At 44.1% G+C, this 8,962-nt stretch overlaps 1 pseudogene; it reads right to left on the bottom strand.

Moving 5' to 3' along the window:
• Positions 1–7,989: 7,989 nt before the first annotated feature.
• Positions 7,990–8,476, bottom strand: LOC105300817 (annotated as a pseudogene).
• Positions 8,477–8,962: the final 486 nt, after the last annotated feature.

Here is an 8,962-nt window from a genome sequence, read left to right as displayed (position 1 = left end):
TTATTTGACAGGAGAATTATGGGAAAAGATGAAAAAGAGGACTTGTCTTGGGCCCCAGCCCCCCAAGGAAAAAGGGAGGTTAAAGTGGAGAGAGATTTCTGTGTAGCTAGAACCATACAATCAGTCCAGAACAGCTTGGCACCCACCCCCCATTGTTCGAGGAAGAAAAGTAGGAGCAGTGGAGAGATAGGGAGCCCATGTGGGAAAGGGCACTGAGGGGACGTGCAGTCAGCTGCCCGTGGTCATGAGCCAGTTTGTGAATCATGAGCATTCCCAGGATGTGGGCACATTTCTAGGGCCTCTGAGCATCTTCAAACCTAAAGTCAGAGAGGCAGCTTGTGTCACCTGCCAGGGGTTTCCTTCCAGCCCCTGATATACACAAGACAGCTCTTTTCACTTTTCTCTCAATCCAAAAGATGTTCTTGATTCTTTTCATGGCCTCAGTCAACTCTACATTACCTTCCGTGGCAAAAGTGAAAAGAGAATGAAAAATATCTAGTGTACATCTGCTGTTTTGCTTACCTTGCATCCGTTTATTCTGGGTCTGTTAAAAGCACCCCATTCTGTCTGAAGCAATGTGGCTTGCAGTGGATTTGATCCCATCCCAGATCCAAGGATGAGCATGTGGCTCAGATCTAGCCAATGAGAGCACTGTATCTCCCTGCTGACAGTAATTCAAGGGTGGACAGGTGACTCCAACCCAGCCAATCTAAGCAAATGAGATGGAATTCTTGGTGGTGGGAAATGGGGGAGGGGCTTCATTATCTGCTAAGCCTATAAATATGTAAGCTATCTTGCAGCTGCTGGGGGCATTTTGGTGGTTTATGAGAAGAACCTGACTGAAAATGAAGCAAACATGGAAAGAAAGCAGAGTGAGAGACAGATTGGGCCATAATTACATCATTTGAGCCCCACGTCTAAAGCTAGTGTCCTGGACTTTTCATTTACGTGAGCAAATGCTGTATTCTCTATTTTTGCATAATCACTTAAGTCGATTGTTCTATCACTTATAACTGATGGAGTTTGGGTTGATAACAAATCTCAACATCAGAAAAAAATAACTTTCCTTCTTTTATTATTTACTTGTTGGTCTTACATAAAAGACCTAGGTTATTCCGAATATACATCAAATTCTTGCTGTCTGACCTTGAACAAGTCATATCCATGCGTTCTCATCACTAAAATGAGGGCGTTGGACCTGATGTCCCAGGCTCCTTCCAGCTCTGAAATTGTATACTTCTGTGAATAGTCTCTTAGCAACCTCCACACTCAGAATTAGATACGAAACTATTTTGTTCAAGAGTGTGGATTCAAAACATTAAAATAAAACTTTTAAAAAGTTTAATCAAATGTCAGATGATGAAAACCACGCAAGGCCTCTTTGCTTTAGCAAAACATGGAACCGCATTCATGGTACGGATGTATCATCTGCTAATTTCTGGTGCCTGAAAACTTCCACTCCCCGTGCCCCTTCTAATAATGAATGCCTAGTTGTAGCTGTAGCCAGTCTATCTCATTTACCCTTTTTAAAGGCTTTCAGAGGTAGAAAAGACATAACGGTTAATATTCAGAAAGGTTTAAAAATAAAATTTTAGTTGCTTCAGTCATAAAATCTAGGGTCTATACTCAAAGCCCCTTACTGACTCTGTGTCACCCAGGTGCCAAGTTTGACACCTGCCCAACAAGCTCCCATCTCTTCTTCTACTCCTGCCTCTTTGAGCATCCTAGATGCATTATTTAACCTCTCTGTGCCTCAGTTTCTTCCTGTATGAAGTGGGGATAATAATAGTACCTTTCTCCAAGTGTTGTTTGCAGGTAGTGAATGAGTAAAGTCCTCATAACAGTGTCCCACATGTAATAAGCATGGTGTAAATGTTTGCTCTCATCATCATCATCATTATTCTGATTGGACTTCTCAGTGTTGCATGGGTAGTTCCTTGGATAGGTGCATGAATAAACAGTATTCATGAAGTACTCAAAAATATTTCACATCCTGTAGCTTATCAGCGAATGTTTATTAACAATGGTGTTCTAGAGATATAAAAGTAGCAATTCAGAAGAGACAAATCACACAGTCTGCTCCCCTTCCTGCTCACTCGTGAGCCCTTCTTTTTGGAGCTTTTACAATTGGCTTGTAAGGCCCAGGATTTCCACTTAGTGATGATTTTCAACTCTTAGTGTAAATTTGCTCCTTAGTATCTAACATGAACTGCTGCCAATACAACTGTAGATTCATTTCTGAATTACGTCTCTTTTAGCTAAAAGATACCCAGAGTGACCAGCTGACCCCAGAACTCAATTCTCTGGGGTACTCAGAAGTGAGAGCATACAAGAATGAATTCTTCTAACCTGCTCTTAATTGAAACTAATTGATGACTCAAAAGACCATTTACCGAGTGTATTAGGAGATAGAATAAACTTGAGCTCAGTCCCTGGCAGCCGCCAGAGACCTCCCCCACAAGAAGACTCACCCTCTGAGCACCAAAAGGCTGCTCACTGGACACAGGACAAGAACAAAGTTGTCCAACTGACCAGGAGGCATAAATACTCCAAATGGCTGGGAGAGCATAATGAGAGTGAGCCAGGGGTTTAGCAGGGCTGGGTTGCTACTCTAGCAAGATTGGTTTGCTAGCTGAGTGACTCTGAGCAAGTTTATAACTTCTCTGAGCCTTGGTTTCTTCATATGTAAACTGGAGCCATGAAACTCGCCCCATGGAATTGCTATAAGAACTAAGACCAGACATGTAGAATGCCTGCTACATCAACACGTGGTACATCCCCGTCGTTGTAATGTTCTTCCTCCTCTGGGGAAATACTTCTGTGCCAGGAGTCGCCATCAGTCCCCAGGTGCACCCACTCTCTCCACAATGATGGGTAAACTCCAAACAGTTTTCATGCCGATCCCCCTTTTCCCAGATTCCACCATCTCCTGCCATGACGCCATGGTGGGCCTCCCACTGAAAACACTCCAGCAGTTTTTAGTTTAATATTCACCACATTTTACCCCATATCAGAGCTTCTTAACATTCTCAGGCTCTGACATATTTAAGAATCTGATGAAAGCTCTGGTCCTTCTCCCTGTAAAAATGACTACACATTTGCATGTGATTTTCACAGGCTCATAGACTCCATTGAGCCTCTCTATAGGCCTTCTAGGGCCACATGTACCTCGAGACAAAGATCCCTGCCTTAATCGACCTTAGCAGCTTCTGGCCTTCCTATCTGTGCTTGGCTACTGCTCCTGCTGGCCACGAGTTCACAAGTCATCCCTGAAAGGTGCAGGGTAACAGTCTCTTACTTCACAGTTTACAAAGTGCCACAGAACAAAGTGACATGTTCTCACTCAAACACCCACAGAAGGCTAATTCCATCCCTCCTTGGGTCTCTCTTCACAGTGTTTGCCTCAAACATGTGCTTTCCTGGCTCTCTCCTCCAAATCGAAGGGCCCTTGCAGGAACTAGGTCTGCAGAGGGTCCACGTCTCCCCACTCCCTCTGGCTCTCCTCATTCTTGAACCTCATAACAGTCCAAGCCCCGCCCCTGCATGTTCCTAGGCTCCTGTCCCAAGAGCCACCTGTCCTGTGGCTTCACTAACAAGTACCGCTGTCCTGCAAAGCTTCTCGGGGCTCAGCTGCCAAGGCAGGAGGGAAGAATTAAGATACCAGAGTTGAAAGATGTCAGGCTTCAGAAGCAAGCTCTAAACAGACTTGAATAGCGGAAAGTTTCAAAGGTACTCGCTGAAGTCCTTGTAAAACTCCTGCCACCTCTTCTGTCAGCCGGCAGTTCCATGCTCTTTTAGATCTCTTTGAGCCGTCTCTTTGTTGAGCCACCAGCTCCATTCCTGCGAAGGAACCAAAGGGTCCTTTGTATTCAATCCTTTCAGTAGAAAAAGACTGGTGGGGCTTTGGACCCTCCCCGCCTGAAACGAGATCTCATCACATCATGAAGCTGGAAGTTTTCCACCCTCTCTCATCAGGAAGGGAACTTCAGTCATACATCTCAACATGCTCATCTTATGGATGAAGAAACTGAGACAGTAAAGTCTGATTGTTTCTTCAGACTCCTCGAGGAGTGAGTGGTCAAGCTAGACATGCTCATGGCGGTCCAGACTTCCCGTCTCCTTGGTGTGCTGTGCGGTGCACAGCCTCCTCAAAGGGTTATTTCAATGAGCATTATGGAGCCCATTCCTCAATGGCCAGTGTTTCGGGAAACTTAACGTTGTTGACAAGATTAGAGCTTTTGAAAAAGTGGACATAACCAAATGGTCACAGAATTAAGCTTAAAATGTATGTGTGTATTAATTTGCCAGGGCCACCATAACAAAATACCACAGACTGTGGCTTAACAACAGAAATTTATTTCATCACCATTCTGGAGGCTTGAAGTCTGAGATCTAGGTGTCAGCAGAGTTGGTTCCCCCTTAAGGCCTCTCTCCAGATGGCCACCTACTTGCTGTGTCTTTACATGGTCTTCCCTCCATGGACGTGCAACCCTAGTATCTCTCACTCTTCTTATAAGGACACCAGTCCTATTGGAATGGGGTTCCACCTTATGCCTCATTTTACCTTCATCTCTTTAAAGACTCTATTTCCAAGCATAGTTATATTCTGAGGTATTAGGAGTTAGAACTTCAATAAATGAATGGGAGGAGGACACAATTCAGCCCATAACAATATGTATGTTCTTAAAAGAGAAAATGTAATATATTACATTACCTGGATGATATAAGAGCACAGTAGGAAGCCCTCATGGGAGGTCAGGGCTGCTCAGCTGCACAGCATGGGGATAGAACCCCAGACTGTGCCGAGCCATTAAGTAAAATGCTTCTTCTGCCACCTGCCAGGTGAGTGATGCTCTGCTGTGAGTCAGCTTGGTGGCCAGATAGTGTTTAGATGCTTACATCAAGCAAGTAAAGAATGCAGGCTTAGAACCATTCCATTGTCTCTTCCAGAAAATGGGGCTACCCTGTCCTGAACACTTCACAGGAAAGTAGAGAAGATCAAATAAGGTGAAGTAAATAAACAGCGGCATTATATGAACTGTAATTATACCAAATAAGTGAAAGTTATTAAAACTTATGTTTTATTTTCCTTTAGAGTAAACTGTCAAATCCCCACAAAAAAAGAAGTCCAAAGGCATGACTATCAATGGTGGTGTTTCTCAATGGCTCACGTCCAATGGGCCCATATGTCACCAGCTCTCGTTGTGAGGTTACCAGACAACTTGTGCTGAGAACTGCATGAGCTCTGGGGGTGATGTGCTTTGTCCCGATGAATGGCACATGTGAAGCATTCATTCACTGCTGTGCCAGGGAGCTCCCAGTGGATTGAGCACAGCTAGTGCAGAAGTGGAGGGGACGTAGGCCTGATCTGGGCCATTTCTGAGCTGTGTGGAGGAGGTGACCAGGCGCCGGCAATCCAAATAGAGGGAAGTTAGCGGTGAGTGTGGGCAGAGCTTTAGTAGCAGTGTGGTGTGCTGGGCATGGGCCAGCCCTGAGAGCTGGGCTTGCATCCAACTCCACAACCTTGGTCAAATTACTTGGCCACATTGTGCCTCAGTATCCTCATCTGTAAAATGAGGACAATTGTACCCACTTCATAAGGTTGTTATGGAATTTAAATGACATTATACAAAGAGGTCTTATAGGGTGCTCGGCACATAGTGAATGGACAGGAAAGATTAGCCATTATGATTCACCCTTTACTTTCATTAAACATTGATCGAGCCACTAGTATGTGCCAGGCACTATGTTAGGCCCCCAAGAACACACAGCCTTGCTCCCCTGAAGCACACAGCATGCACAGATGTGAAAAACATTTAAACGGCTTTATAAATAGTCTCACAGAGAGCAGCCCAACGAGCTATGGAAACCAGAGTGAGCTCGTGATCTGGCCTAAGTAGGGGTGGGAGAAGGGTAGACATGGAACGGAGTGTCCAGAAAAGCATCCCTGAGAAGGTGGCACCTGGCCTAATCTTAAAGGAAGGGTAGAAATGTCATGGGACGGGGCTCGGGGGTAGGAGGGCACCACGTGCAGGGAGACATGGGACAGTGTGATCCTTGTGGCAACTAATCTACACTTCTGGATTAGAGGAGCTTAAGCATAAGCAGATGACAAGAAAAGCATCCGAGAAGCAGGTAGGAGCTAGTGCCCGGTGGCCCAAGTTCTCTGCCAGAACAAAGGATTAGACTTGATCCCATGTGGGTTTGAGCAGGAAGTGACACACCCAGATTTGTGTTTTAAACCTGAGTACATCAAGGGATAGAACTGGAAAGGAAAGCACTAGAGGCAAAGTGGCCTGTGAGCTGACTGGCCTAGGAGGCAATAGTGATAGGATGCAGAGAGAGCGAGGACACCAGGGGTCCTTAAGAGGGGGCATGGCATGACATAACTAAGTGACTACACGGGGAGAAGGAGCGTCAGAGGAGGACGAGTCTGACGCACAGGAAGGGGTCCAGTTGTGAGGAGCGGAACATGGAGGCAGCAGCCCAGGGAAAGGGGGCAGAATCCGAGCAATGGCCCGGCCCAAGGTCTGGGGTGGCACAACTGTCCAGGGATGAGGAGATAAAGCAGGGACCACCAAAAAGCTGAGGGGCTGAGGTCAGAGGGCTACCAGGAAGCTCAGAGTCCTCGCAGGGGGAGGAAGGGAGGCCCAGGACCTTGATGGCCAGGATGTGCTCAGGGTTGGCCACAGGAGGGCAGTAGAGTGCCCAGAGAGTGTAGGAACGGGACCCGGGAGTAGAAGGTTAGGAGGGAAAGAAATAACGAGGAATTAGAATAGCAAGCGTGGACCACTCTTCTTCGGGAGATTAGAGTGAAAAAAAGGAAGAGAAAAAGGTATGAAGTGGAGTCAGAAGAGAATCCTTTTTTAAGTGAAAGAGGCAGGAACCAGAAGCCAATAGAGGTAGAGGCAGAGGTAGAGAAAGGGGGGTAGAAGGTGCTGCCTGAGGGGACTGGCCCCCAGAAGGTCAGAGGGCATGTGTGCCAACTGGGGTTCCTTTGGGGGTAAGAACAGAAAACCTGATTCACCCTGACCTAGGAAGCACAGAATTTTTTGACTCGCGTAACCGAAACATTCCAAGGTAGTCTCACTTCTGGCACAACTGGATGCAGGGCCTGAGCAGTATCGCAGAATCTGGCTTCTCTCCCTCCCTCTTCCATCCTTGATTCCTCTCTGTCAACCCCATTCTCAAGCAGATTTGCTTTTTTTTATTCTTCTTTTTAAAAATCGACATATAATTCACTTAACATAAAATTTACCTTTTTAGAGTGCACAATCGCACTTTATAATTATTTTAACTATATTTACAAGGTTGTGCAACTATCACCACTATCTAATTCTGGAACATTTCCATCGCCCCTCACCAAAAACCTATAACCATTAGCAGTCACTCCCCATTGCCCCTCACAGCCCCTGGCAACCACTAATTTACTCTCCCTCTTTACATAGCCCATTCTGGTCATTGACTATAAAAGAAATCGTAAAATATGTGGTCTTTTGTGTGTGGCTTCTTTCACTTACCAGAATTTTTTTACCCATGTTGTAGTATGTATCTGTACTTTATTCTTTTTTATGACTAAATAATATTCCTTTGTATGGATCTACCACAGCTTATTTATCCATTCATCAACTAATATCTACTTGACTTGTTCCAATGTTCTGACTGTTATGAATAGTGTTGCTATGAACATCCATGTATAAGTTTTTGTGTGAACATATGTTTTCAATTCGCTTGGGATTATACTTAGGAATGGAATTGCTGAATCATATGGCAACTCTACATAATTTACTTTTTAAGGAACTGCCGAACTGTTTTCTGAAGAAACTGCATCATTTTAAATCCCCACCAGCAATGTCTGAGGGCTCCAATTTCTCCACATCCTCACCAACACTTATTATTCTCTATGTTTTTGATTAAAGCCATCCTAGTGGGTATAAGTGGTCCCTCACTGTAGTTTCGATTTCCATTTTCTTTTTATTTTTTAATTTATTTTTTTATTTTTTTGGACTTTTAATGACTGAAACAAAAAAGATCTAAAATCGCAGCTTCTGGAAGAACCATTTGTTCTTGCCAGTCTTGAACCTCTCCTCAAACTTGACCTTGGCTTCCCGTCGGGCCTTGCGTTTCAGAGCAGGGTCTCTGAAGAAAGACATCCTTGTTAACAACAGTTTTGTCCAAGAGGATATCCACAGAGTACCTTGTGGGCATGAGGTGATTGTAGTTATAAACTTTCACGAAAGACTCGATCTTTGACCTCTTGGCAATTTTCTTCTTGCCCATGGCAGCCATCACCTTGCGGGGATTCAATTCCAGCCACCAGAGCATGGCAGTAGGGGCAGTCTGAGGTGCCGTCATCAATGTTCTTCACGATGACTGCTTTGTGTCCGGAGTAGCGTCTGGCCAGGACTGACACCATCTTCCTGGGTTTCATAAACTTGCCCATTTCGACAGCAGCCACTTGGGCCTACAGCAGAAAGGATAGTTCGATTTACATTTCCTTAATGACATATGATGTTGATCATCTTTTCACATGTTTATTGATGATTGTGTCTCTTCTTTGAAGAAATATATATTCAAATCTTTTGCCTATTATTTAGTTGGGTTATCTTCTTATTATGGAATTTTAAGAATTCTTTATATATTCTAGATTAAATTTCCTTATACAGTATTCAATTTAAAAATATCTGTGAATTGTCTTTTTACTTTCTTTATAGTGTCCTCGGCAACACAAATTTTGAGGAAGTCCAATTTATCTACCTTTTCTTTGATTGCTCATACTTTATGTGTCATATCTGAGAAACTAAACCCAATATCATAAAGATTTAAACCTATCTTTTCTTCCAAGAGTTTTATAGTTTTAGCTCTTACAGGTATGCCTCTGACACATTAATTTTTATTTATGTGTGAGGCAGGTATCTAACTTCATTTTTTTTTTTTTGCATGTAGATATCCAGTTGTCCCA

Source organism: Pteropus vampyrus, unplaced genomic scaffold (assembly GCF_000151845.1).
Source record: "Pteropus vampyrus isolate Shadow unplaced genomic scaffold, Pvam_2.0 Scaffold220, whole genome shotgun sequence".
Taxonomy (NCBI): domain Eukaryota; kingdom Metazoa; phylum Chordata; class Mammalia; order Chiroptera; family Pteropodidae; genus Pteropus; species Pteropus vampyrus.
The sequence above is the reverse complement of the archived record's forward strand: the minus strand, read 5'-3'. Positions and strand labels throughout refer to the sequence as shown.